General features: G+C 41.5%; 1 long non-coding RNA gene across 1 annotated transcript; it reads left to right on the forward strand.

Moving 5' to 3' along the window:
* The first annotated feature begins 5717 nt into the window (after positions 1–5717).
* On the forward strand, positions 5718–9829 carry LOC118942004. Its single transcript, XR_005037872.1, has 2 exons — positions 5718–5891; positions 9257–9829. It is a non-coding gene; the product is annotated as an uncharacterized LOC118942004 (long non-coding RNA).
* Positions 9830–13571: the final 3742 nt, after the last annotated feature.

Raw genomic sequence — 13571 nt, forward strand, 5'->3', positions numbered from 1 at the left:
ATAATGTCATTGTATGCTGTAGCGTTGATTTCCCTTCAATGGAACTAAGGGGCCTATTCCAAACCATGAAAAACAGCCCCAGACCATTATTGCTCCTCCACCAAACTTTACAGTTGGCACTATGCATTTAGGCAGGTAGCGTTCTCCTGGCATCCGACAAACCCAAATGTGTCCGTAGGACTGCCAGGTGATGTGTGATTCATCACTCCAGAGAATGTGTTTCTACTGCTCCAGAGTTCAATGGCGGCGAGCTTTACCACACACCAGCCGACGCTTGGCATTGCACATGGTGATCTTAGGCTTCTGTGCGGCTGCTCGGCCATGTGAATCCATTTCGTGAAGCTCCTGACAGACAATTCTGTTGCTGTTGTTGCTTCCAGAGGCAGTTTGGAACTCTGTAGTGAGTGTTGCAACTGAGGACAGACAATTTTGCCCCGCTATGCGCTTCAACACTCGATGGACCCGTTCTGTGAGATTGTGTGGCCTAACACTTTGCGGCTGAGCCATTGTTGCTCCTAGACGTTTCCACGTCACAGTAACAGCACATACAGTTGACCGGTGCAGCTCTAGCAGTGCAGAAATTTTACGAACTGACTTGTTAGAAAGGTGGCATCCTATGACGGTGCCACATTGAAAGTCACCGATAAAATCAGTAAGGCCATTCTACTGCCAATGTTTGTCAAATGAGATTGCATGGCTGTGTGTTCGATTTTATACACCTGTCAGCAACGGGTTTGGCTGAAATAGCCAAATCCACTCATTTGAAGGGGTGTCCACATACTTTTGCGTTTATAGTGTCCCCGCCGTCGTTTTTTCACTGACATGCTGTCTAAGTATTATATCATGTGTGCTTGAGAACTCCTTTTGGTTGGACTTAAAATATGTCTATTGTGTTGGGTATAAAGTGATCTAAATCGTACTCATTTTGTCTCTCTCTATCATCCTCCCATGGTGGCTGTATCTTCCCACTCTAATAGTAGGAGACAATCAGACTGCCAAGCCTTTAGTGAACCGAGCTTTGTTTGTCATACCCCTGACGTGTTGTTCTGCAGAGTTACAATAAAACCCAGGTGCAAATTCCACCTGAAAATCGAGGACATTGCCAAGCAGTTTGTCTCTCCGTTTGTACTCAAGGGGTGCACATCTGTGCCTTGGCATTATGAACAGCAGGCTGAGTGCAGGCGGCGTTAGTCTGCTAGGCAGTGGAGACGAGGTTTAGGCAGGTTGCAGGAGCAGCAGGAAGAGAGAGCCTTCCTCAGAATCATAGCCGCGGGAAGTAGGGGTGCTGAGGGTGCTGCAGGACCGCTGATAAAAAAATTATATTAAAATATACAGTGCCTTGCGAAAGTATTCGGCCCCCTTGAACTTTGCGACCTTTTGCCACATTTCAGGCTTCAAACATAAAGATATAAAACTGTATTTTTTTGTGAAGAATCAACAACAAGTGGGACACAATCATGAAGTGGAACGACATTTATTGGATATTTCAAACTTTTTTAACAAATCAAAAACTGAAAAATTGGGCTTGCAAAATTATTCAGCCCCCTTAAGTTAATACTTTGTAGCGCCACCTTTTGCTGCGATTACAGCTGTAAGTCGCTTGGGGTATGTCTCTATCAGTTTTGCACATCGAGAGATGACATTTTTTCCCATTCCTCCTTGCAAAACAGCTCGAGCTCAGTGAGGTTGGATGGAGAGCATTTGTGAACAGCAGTTTTCAGTTCTTTCCACAGATTCTCGATTGGATTCAGGTCTGGACTTTGACTTGGCCATTCTAACACCTGGATATGTTTATTTTTGAACCATTCCATTGTAGATTTTGCTTTATGTTTTGGATCATTGTCTTGTTGGAAGACAAATCTCCGTCCCAGTCTCAGGTCTTTTGCAGACTCCATCAGGTTTTCTTCGAGAATGGTCCTGTATTTGGCTCCATCCATCTTCCCATCAATTTTAACCATCTTCCCTGTCCCTGCTGAAGAAAAGCAGGCCCAAACCATGATGCTGCCACCACCATGTTTGACAGTGGGGATGGTGTGTTCAGCTGTGTTGCTTTTACGCCAAACATAACGTTTTGCATTGTTGCCAAAAAGTTCAATTTTGGTTTCATCTGACCAGAGCACCTTCTTCCACATGTTTGGTGTGTCTCCCAGGTGGCTTGTGGCAAACTTTAAACAACACTTTTTATGGATATCTTTAAGAAATGGCTTTCTTGCCACTCTCCATAAAGGCCAGATTTGTGCAATATACCACTGATTGTTGTCCTATGGACAGAGTCTCCCACCTCAGCTGTAGATCTCTGCAGTTCATCCAGAGTGATCATGGGCCTCTTGGCTGCATCTCTGATCAGTCTTCTGCTTGTATGAGCTGAAAGTTTAGAGGGACGGCCAGGTCTTGGTAGATTTGCAGTGGTCTGATACTCCTTCCATTTCAATATTATCGCTTGCACAGTGCTCCTTGGGATGTTTAAAGCATGGGAAATATTTTTGTATCCAAATCCGGCTTTAAACTTATTCACAACAGTATCTCGGACCTGCCTGGTGTGTTCCTTGTTCTTCATGATGCTCTCTGCGCTTTTAACGGATCTCTGAGACTATCACAGTGCAGGTGCATTTATACGAAGACTTGATTACACACAGGTGGATTGTATTTATCATCATTAGTCATTTAGGTCAACATTGGATCATTCAGAGATCCTCACTGAACTTCTGGAGAGAGTTTGCTGCACTGAAAGTAAAGGGGCTGAATAATTTTGCACGCCCAATTTTTCAGTTTTTGATTTGTTAAAAAAGTTTGAAATATCCAATAAATGTCGTTCCACTTCATGATTGTGTCCCACTTGTTGTTGATTCTTCACAAAAAAATACAGTTTTACATCTTTATGTTTGAAGCCTGAAATGTGGCAAAAGGTCGCAAAGTTCAAGGGGGCCGAATACTTTCGCAAGGCACTGTATATATATATATATATATTATATATTAAAATTCCCACCAACTTTGTGCACTAGGTCTTTATTACTCCTGTATGAGCAGAGAAAATAACCCCCCCCCCCCCCTCCCCATATTCCTGTGGCCATGCTCAGAAGCCTCCCAGTCGGTTGTCGGTTGACTGCCAGTCTGCCTCCATCTCATCGAAGAGGGGACACTCCAATTGAATTACCGTCCCTATGGTCTCTGTGAAGCTGGGTTTGTGAGGCAGCAGTATTTTCAACACCTCTGTGTGTATTTTTGGTGACTCCAACATTCCTGCGATGGAGACAGTGGACTGTGACTCAGAGCGATGGTCTGTCTGACGGACTCAGGGGATTAGTTTGTTTAATCTCAGTGGTAGGAGGAGGATGACGAGGAGGAGGGTGGGGATGTGCTGCTGCCAGTTGAGCTTTCTTCTTCTTCTCCTCCACTCGCCTGTCCTCTTCTCCTCCTGGCTTCAAAGCCCTGTGTCAGGCTGTGCTGCGCCTCTATCTTCAGACTCACACTAACAGCTGCTTTTAGGTCAGACAGAATATCCCGGCCTCTGTCCTCATCCAGGGGTCACCCGCCTCTCCTGTACAGGGGTCAAAAATAATCTAAGTACTCATTGCTTTATGAAGATGACAAGACGTGATAGTAAATAAAGTGACCTTAAGGAAAATTAAGTGTAGAAACTGAAAATAATACATTCTTGCAAGAAATATGGGTTGCACTCTACGTAATAAAGCATTTAGAATGGATTAGTAAATAGTTTATTCATCATTTATTAATCATTACTCCCACACTTGTAAATGTTAATAACCTAGTTATTCACACATTTATAAACAACTTAAGGTATTTTATAATGATTCATTAGATCATTCACAAAATGTTTAATATAGGTCCTTATAAACCATTTACTGACCCTTTACTTAAGTCGTTTTGTGTGGCCTCGTCTAAAGTGAGGGCTATTTGTACTTTATAAATACTTTATAAATATTTTCAGTGACCAGTGTCATTTCTCACGAAAAGATTGACATTCCAACACTACCTGACGTTCCTTAAGGTCTCAAAAGGACGCCTAAAACATATCAATGGTTAACAAACATTTCCCTTAAAAAGCACATTACAGGCTAGGTAGACAGGCTTATGGATCTCCTCTTCAACGAGGTCCCCCTTGATCCAGCAATGTATGTGGGGAAGCTGTGTGAACTGTCCATCCCGGAGCCCCTGTCTGCCCATTGTGAGTGGCCTGACAAGGAGGCCATAGCTGGATTTGTCTCCCGCTTCTATCTTGGGGGTGACTGAAGCCAAGGGGGTGACTGAAGCCTGCTTGATTAAAGTGGGGTACACTGGTCCCCCTCCTCTCCCGCTCCGCTCCCCATCAATCACTTTAATTGGTTCAATTTCCTAAAGCATAATCAATTGACTTTAACCTGATATGATATAACATTTTGTTACCTTGTACTGTTTTTTTCAAGCATGTCATCAAGGCAAAAGGGGGCTAACTTGAGCTGCAAAGCTCCACAGCGGAGATTGTAATATCTGTCTATAGGACCACTTTAAGCCGTACACTCCGCAGAGCTGGGCTTTACGGAAGAGAGTCCAGAAACAAATAAGCAAAAACCTTGCAAAAGGCATGTGGGAAACTCCCCAAACATATGGATGAAGGTGCTCTTGTCAGATGAGACCAACATTTATGTTTTTGGCCATCAAGGAAAATGCTATGTCTGGCACAAACCCAACACCTCTCATCACCCCGAGAACACCAGCATAGTGGTGGCAGCATCATGCTGTGGGGATGTTTTCATTGGCAGGGACTGGAAAACTGGTCAGAATTGAAGGAATGATGGATGGCACTAAATACAGGGAAATTCATGAGGGAAACCTGTTTGTCTTCCAGAGCTTTGAGACTGGGACGGAGGTTCACCTTCCAGCAGGACAATGACCCTATGCATACTGCTAAATCAACACTAGTGGTTTAAGGAGAAACATTTAAATGTCTTGGAATGACCTTGTCAAAGCCCAGACCTCAATCCAACTAAGAATCTGTGGTATGACTTAAAGGTTGCTGTACACCAGCAGGATCCCATCCAACTTGAAGGAGCTGGAGCAGTTTTGTCTTGAAGAATGGGCCAAAATCCCAGTGGCTATATGTGCTAAGCTTATAGAGACATATCCCAAGAGACTTGCAACTGTAATTGCTGCAAAAGGTGTCTCTACAAAGTATTTACTCTGGGGGGGTTGAATAGTTATGCATGCTCAAGTTTTCCGTTTTTTTGTCTTATTTCTTGTTTGTTTCACCAAAAAAGTATTTTGCATCTTCAAAGTGATAGGCATGTTGTGTAAATCACGCTTAGAAACAAAGGGTTCCAAAAGTGTTCTGTTCTGCTTTCCCCATAGGATAACCCTTTTTGGTTTCATGTATAAACCTTTGCGGAAAATGTTATACATGAAACCCAATAGGGTTCTACTTGGAACCAAAAAGGGTTTTTCCTGTGAGGTCAGCTGGAGAACCCTTTTAGGTTCTAGATAGTACCTTTCTTTCTAAGAGTAGAGTTGGCCTGGGCTACAGTTTATTGATATAGTCATAGACTGAATTGAACTGTTTCAAGGCATTGTTAATGATGGTTGAGTATTACAATATGATTAGTAGAGCATAATAAACAGTAATGAGGTAGCTATATGAGTAGATCGAACATGTGGGTGGAATTCAAGTTACACACAATATTGATAATTATTTTGAATTATATTTCAGATTCTTGGCGACAGGGGACTTCTACAGGACCATCGGATTCAGCTTCGGAGTTGGAGTTACCTGTCCCCAAGGAGGAAGACTGGAAGGCCATCGCTGCCGAGTTCCTGGAGAGGTGGAATTTCCCATTGACGGGAAACATGTACTAATCCATGTTCCACCGTGCTCGGTTCGCAATTCTACAACTACCGGGGTACGTATTCAGTTGTACTCTTGGCTGTTGTAGATGCCATCTACTGTTTCCGTATCATTGATGTTGGTGCTTACGGCAAATAAAGATGATGGCGAGTCCCTCCGTGACTCTGCCTTCGTCCAAGCACTTCAGGATGACACCCTGGAGATTCCACCACCAGTATCATTCCCTGGGGCTGAAGACCTGGGAACCGTTCCTCACGTCTTCGTCATTGACGAGGCCTTGACTTTAAGACCCAAACTCATGAGGCCCTACGCTGGATGCCAACTGCCATTGCCAAAGCTTGTAAGGATCTTTAACTTCTTCGATATAGGGGGCGCTCTTTTAATTTTTGGACGAAAAACGTTTCCGTTTTAAACAAGATATTTTGTCACGAAAAGATGCTCGACTATGCATATAATTGACAGCTTTGGAAAGAAAACACTCTGACGTTTCCAAAACTGCAAAGATATTGTCTGTGAGTGCCACAAAACTGATGTTACAGGCGAAACCCAGATAAAAATCCAATCAGGAAGTGCCGCATTTTTTGAAACCGCCTCATTCCAATGACTGTGTTCCAATGACAATGAATATGGCTGTGGAGGAGCTAGGAGTCAGCTTACGTTTTCCACATTTTCCCCAAGGTGTCTGCAGCATTGTGACATATTTGTAGGCATATCATTGGAAGATTGACCATAAGAGACTACATCTACCAGGTGGTCGCTTGGTGTCCTCCGTCGCAATTATTGCGTAATCTCCAGCTGCAGTATTTTTCCGTTTGCCTTTGATGAGAAACCGACTGCCAGGAATGATTTTTCATCGAATAGAATTGTGAAAAACACCTTGAGGATTGATTCTAAACAACGTTTGCCATGTTTCTGTCGATATTATGGAGCTAATTTGGAAAAAAGTTTGCCGTTGTGTTGACTGCATTTTCGGTTTTTTTTCTTAGCCAAACGTGATGAACAAAACTGAGCTATTTCTCTTACACAAATAATATTTTTGGAAAAAATGAAAATTTGCTATCTAACTGAGAGTCTCGTCATTGAAAACATCTGAAGTTCTTCAAAGGTGAATGATTTTATTTGAATGCTTTTCTTGTTTTTGTGAAAATGTTGCCTGCTGAATGCTAGGCTTAATGCTATGCTAGGCTATCAGTACTCTTACACAAATGCTTGTGTAGCTTTGGTTAAAGCATATTTTGAAAATCTGAGATGACAGTGTTGTTAACAAAAGGCTAAGCTTGTGTTTCAATATATTTATTTCCTTTCATTTGCGATTTTCATGAATAGTAAACGTTGCGTTATGGTAATGAGCTTGAGGCTATGATTACGCTCCCGGATACGGGATTGCTCGACGCTAGAGGTTAACAAACGACTGTTAGTTGTTGAATGCACCTTTGGGATTCTGGCATCCCGGAGGAGAATGTATCAGAGAGTGCTTGGTCTCAGCCACTCAAATGTCGATGCCTGCATGAAGGCCACATGTGTTCTCCACAACTACCTACGGAGGTCATTCCAGGAGCCGCTCTGGACGGAGATGGGCACACCAAATGGTCACCTACCGGATGTCATGAGGCCAGGTGCCAACGATGTCCCCAGACAGGCACTCCAGGTGTGGGAGAATCTGTCCACCTACTTCTCATCACCAGCAGGTGGTCCCATGGCAGCATGCTGTGGAGTGAAATTATTTAAAGAGCCCACTAACACAAAGGTTATTTTAAGATTATTTTGTTATTTTAAGGAGATTTTGTTCACAAAATAAAAATAAATCCCCAGATTATTTTATGTCTCATTGTCTCTCTTCATTTGGAAGTTATATTTACTTGAAATTTGGGCGTTAAAGACCACACCTTAACCCCTTCCCTCTCCAATTAACATCAGTATTATACACACCTGGCATGGTACATCAGGTGAGCAGGAACACTAATTAAGGTTATACGACATACAGTTAGTATGATAACAAAGGGAAAGGGTAACCTAGGGTTCTGCAAATAGTACAGTTTACCACCAATTTTACTGGTCTGACAAAACACGGGTGGGGAAAAAAACGAATTAGGAAGAGAATATGTTTTTACCTCCATCTTGTCTTAGGTATGCAAAGGTGTAGGGAAGAAATAAGCAGATTAGGTCTAAATGAGATATTAATAAAGACATGAAACAACTGACTATGAAAACATTAGAATTTATTAAGTATTCAAGTACAGGAAAGAACATGAAAGGTATGTGTGTTGTAAAAAAATGTACAAAAAAATAAAACAATTATTGAAAGAAGTGTGTTTGTGTATGTGCGTGTAAAAATACCACAATTAACGTGTTGCCTGTAATCTGTAAGAGAACAACAAGAGCATTTATTTTCCGCACAACCTCAGACAGATACAGGGACTACTCATACAGCTTAGACGCAGTAGGAAAACTTCAGACATGGCCATAAAGGGCACTGGAGATCTGAGGTACAGAGAGGAGTGAAGGAGAGGTGTGTGTGCAGAGAGGAGTGAAGGAGAGGTGTGTGTGTGTGTGTCTCTGTAAAAAATAAAAGAATGTGCAGCCATAACACAGCTAAGGAAACAACTGGCCCCTGGACGTCATGGACCAGTCGATGGAACATAACTTCAAAAAAGTTTCAACACCCTGGTTTTCAAGTGGTTTAAAATGAAATCAATATATTCACATTTAGTCTTGTAAGAAACCAACAAGAGCATCTGTGAATTCTCCGGTGTTCCTCTTCCTTGTCCTTCCTGTGAGCTTGTCTGTTGAATTGACTCCATCTCTGGAAGGGAAGAGAAAAACAACACATACAAATATTACATAATATAACACCATAAAAGGTGAGATTTATGTTAACTAAATACTGCTTGTATAGTGTCGTTAGTGGCATAAATATTGGAACAGTGTGGTAAAGTTAGTAATTGTTTACTCATGGAATTTGTATTTCAGATCAAAAGATGAATATGACAGGCAAATATTTAGACAGCAAACTGTTGCTTTAGGATATTTTCTATCCCAGACACAACAGCTATACATTTGCCTCATATTAATCCTTTGAACTGAAATACCAATTAGCCTACATGAGTATACTGTAAAATGAACTACTTTACTTCACTGTCGCAATACTTATGACACTACCTGATACATTTTAACCTTGACTGTTGCTTTTCTTTGCTGAGGCAGCCTCTTCAGGGTTGGCACTAGGCTCATGGCAAAGAGGGTCTCTTCATCCTCCTTCCTGTGATCATCAGGTTGGGCTACATCCCTCTCAACAGCTTAGAGGAGCCTCTGCTGAAATTAGTTGAGTGGATCTGGGGGCTTGTACCTCCGATGATGCCTGGTGTGTCGTTGTTCCTCTTCATTTTCTCCCCCTGTTTATCTCCTTGTTTGTTTCCACAGCCACATCCTGTTCAACAAGGTCCTCAGTGGTCACTTCCGTGAGGTTCATAACAATCTCAGGTGGTCCTAGATCCAGAGGTGCTTCCTCCATTTCATCATCTTCCATGGCTGCACCGGTGAAGGTCATACTTGTGGATGATGTAGATGTTGTAGAGGGTCTCGCTGCACCGGTTGTGGTTGCACTAGTACATGACATAGAGGGCAATCCAACTATTGTGGAGACTTGTCTCCAAGCTGCATTTTTTGTGTTTACATCCCTGTAGCTGTCAGCAGTTTTGTCAAAAGGACACAACTGCAACAAGTGTGTATATACCTGCATTCTGTACTGTTGCGTAGCTGTGTAACATGTTATGCAACATTGACGCAATTGGCGCACTCGGTGTGTTTGAAGCGTCAGGCTTCCTGATAGTTAGAGATGAGAGAAAATGTTGGTCATTCAAAGGCTATTTTTACTTGGGAAATAGTATAATTGTGCTGGACCTTTTAAAGTAAATTATGTTCTCAAATCGTTGTTCAGTGATAATAGTAATTTGTCTGATCACAATACATTTCTTAATAAAATAAATAAAATAGTGCTATTCTATCATTTATGTATTCAAATACCTACTAAACATGTCTAATTCAGAAGTGTCCGATAGAACCTAATTGCTCAATCCAGATTGTCATTTCAGAGCCGGAAGTTTCTATCTGCACCCCTCTAAAAAAACAGATTTACAAATGTCTCCAGGTTTTTATACTCTGCACTTTAGGTACCTTTAAGGTGAGGACCTTAAATGGACAGATTTGTATGGGGATTTTTTTTTAAATATGCTAATTTAATTTCCACGAGGTCGCTTACCTCCACCTTAGGTGCTAATAGGTTAAATGTGTAGTGCATTTTATTTTATTTTATTTATTGACTCCCCTCTCCTCTGGGAGTTGGCCAGTTTTATGACGGTCGTAAATACCTAGCAGGAACTTTCTCTCCCTTGCCATGCAGACTGGGGGACAAAGTGATTCTTCCCACCAAAACTCCAACATCCAAAAGTGGATCATGAAACAATATTTTTAACACAAAGAATGTGGGAAATGGTCGGGAGGGACTTAAAGAACAATCATGTCAGATAATTCATTTTTTGTGATATCATTAAAGACGTTACAACGGAAACATTCTAACTTCAAATGTTGTCAAACATATATGATTACATCTGAAACTATTTGTGAGAAGATTAAATGTGATTTTAGCCTTCTTAATGAGATAATTGTTTTTTATATTAAGTTTTACCCAGTCAGTAACCACACCCAAGTGAGCACAGACATTATGCCAAAAGGATGGAATGGCCCTTTATAAGGGCACAAGGCGAGACCCAGATGCAGACACGGGAGGCAGATGGTCTTGATATTTATTAAACAATCCAAAAAGGGGTAGGTAATAGAATGGTCATGGACAGGTAAAAGGCCAAAACCAGTTCAGAGTCCAGGAGGTACAGAGTGGCAGGCAAGCTCAAGGTCAGGGCAGGCAGAAAGGTCAGGCAGGCGGGTACAGAGTCCAGAAAACAGGCAAGGGTCAAAAACCAGGAGGACTAGCAAAAGAGAATTGAAGCAGGAGTATGGGGAAAACCGCTGGTTGACTTGAAAAACATATAAGACGAACTGGCACAGAGAGACAGGAAACACAGGGAAATATACACCAGGGATAATAAGTGACACCTGGAGGGGGTGGAGACAATCACAAGACAGGTGAAACAGATCAGACAATCACATTGTATGATTTTTAAGTAATTAATGTGCATTGTATTGCATGCAGAATCATACAATGTGATTTTCTGGATATTTATTTTAGATTCCGTCTCTCACAGTTGAAGTGTACCTATGATAAAAATTACAGATCTCTACATGCTTTGTAAGTAGGAAAACCTGCAAAATTGGCAGTGTATCAAATACTTGTTCTCCCCACTGTGCATTGCAATTATTTTCTGCAAAGTATTCACATTCCCATGAGCATAGCTTCCACATGTATGTAGTGCTTTCTGGTGTTTTTGAAGTGCTCAGTTTTAAATAGGCAATATTTGGATGTCCTCTATTTTGGGGAAACTTTGTTTCAGTGTTTGTATTTGGATTTTTTGTGTGCCTGAAATGCTCAATTGATGCAGATTTTAAATTAATAACTATGACAGTATGTTGGGCCTGTCTTCACAGGCTTCACAGCATATCCCCTTCTTTGCCTTGGAAATCTGATATTGTATCACATCATTCCTGCTGCAGTGGTTGACTGGGAAGCTGTGAAGACAGAGTAGATGGGGAATTTGATAAACACCACAACCCCCCCTAATCATCATGATTTGCCACAATGACACAAGCTACATGAACTGTAAGACTAAGGGCTAGTAGTACAACAACCATATAATTACTATCAGGTGTGTTACAGAAAATATATTGTTCACAAGTCAAAGCAGCCACAGCTACAGTTACATTATCTAACAATAGCCCCCCCCCCCCAAAAAAAAATGTTGGCTACCGTGTCACTCATCAAACTGATACTTACATTATGGTCCGCGCTTGTAAGATCCACTGTCCACGATGGTACAGCATCCATCTCAGGATTAGCTTCCTGGCAAGACCCATCAAATGTTCTCTCCAATTACCAAAGCACTGCACACGCATGACATGATCATAATTTTTGGTGTAGCATGTCCATCTGAAATGTAAAGCAGCCACTGCTTTCAGATGTCTTCATTCTTCATAAATTTTACACTATGGCAGCCAGTCACAACACAGTTTGCTTTTGCTGGAATGTTGGTAAGTAGCTTGCTAGCTAACCAGTACCTTTGGTCATACATTCTGCTTGAGCTAGTTACCACTAGCTAGCCAGAGCAAGGCGTAGGCACATATGTGATGGTTTTAAGATGGTACATATTTACATCAGTTACAGTTACTGTAAGATAAGACGCTACCATTGGTGTTTTACATTTCCATCTTCATGTGACATTGCAGAAACCCGGAAGTAAATCCTTGGTTATGCCTGCCTCCTGAATCAAAGTGTTTGACACGGGGGAATGGCAATCTTGAAAGGTGGGGGAGTGGCAATCTTTACCAAGGATCACCTTCGGACAAAATTGCGACTGGCAAGTTCGGCATGGTGGCAGCACTTTTATTTTATGTTTGTTTTAAACGTTACTGGAAATAATTGCATCTGCTATTTAGATGAAAGAATAGTAAATTGTCAGCAACTTCTGTCATGCAAAACTTTTGATGGATTTGCTGGACTTCGGATTTGTAAGGAATGTTAAATACCAAACTTGCCTAGCACCTTGGCACAAACCAAAACGATCATCGAAATTCAGTCTGAAATCGCAAATTAATGTTGGAGATCTTATAACTCTATGCCTTCTCTTATCGGGGGATATCCATCAATGCCCTGGACCTCACTTTATCATGAACCCCATCAAAATGCCTATGCACCCATGCTCCTCTTGCGAACGTTGGATGAAGAGTAACAGCAAAGCTTTGGTATGTTTGGAATGTGCGCAGTGGATTCATCTAAAATGCAGCGATCCTAGCTTTGGGCAAGGGGTCAATCAAGCTTACCGTTGCTGTTGGTGTGCTGTACCCGCGGGGTGAGTCAGCATTGAAGGTGGAGTGAGCAAATGTATGAATATGTTAACAAACAGGGTGTAATGGTTTTCTTCCGTTGAAGGAGAGGAGGACCAAAATACAGCGTGGTTAGTGTTCAACATCTTTAATATAGACGATAAACGAGAAAACTACAAAATACAAAACAACAAATGTGAAAACCGAAACAGTCATATCTGGTGCAATAACACAAAGACGGAAGACAATCACCCACAAAATACCCAAATATGGTTCCCAATCAGAGACAACGATAAGCACTTGCCTCTAATTGAGAACCAATCTAGGCAACTTACATAAACACCTAGAAAGGATACACCCCATAAACATTCAAAGCCCCTAGACCAGCGTAAACACATAAACCCCCCATGTCACACCCTGACCTAACCAAAATAATAAAGAAAACAAAGATAACTAAGGCCAGGGCGTGACACAGGGTCTAATATACAGTGGGGCAAAAAAGTATTTAGTCAGCCACCAATTGTGAAAGTTATCCCACTTAAAAAGATGAGAGAGGCCTGTAATTTTCATCATAGGTACACTTCAACTATGACAGACAAAATGAGAAAAAAAATCCAGAAAATCACATTGTAGGATTTTTTATGAATTTATTTGCAAATGATGGTGGAAAATAAGTATTTGGTCAATAACAAAAGTTTATCTCAATACTTTGTTATATACCCTTTGTTGGCAATGACAGAGGTCA

The sequence above is a fragment of the Oncorhynchus mykiss genome, chromosome 20 (genome assembly GCF_013265735.2).
Source record: "Oncorhynchus mykiss isolate Arlee chromosome 20, USDA_OmykA_1.1, whole genome shotgun sequence".
In the NCBI taxonomy this organism is placed as follows: Eukaryota; Metazoa; Chordata; class Actinopteri; order Salmoniformes; family Salmonidae; genus Oncorhynchus; species Oncorhynchus mykiss.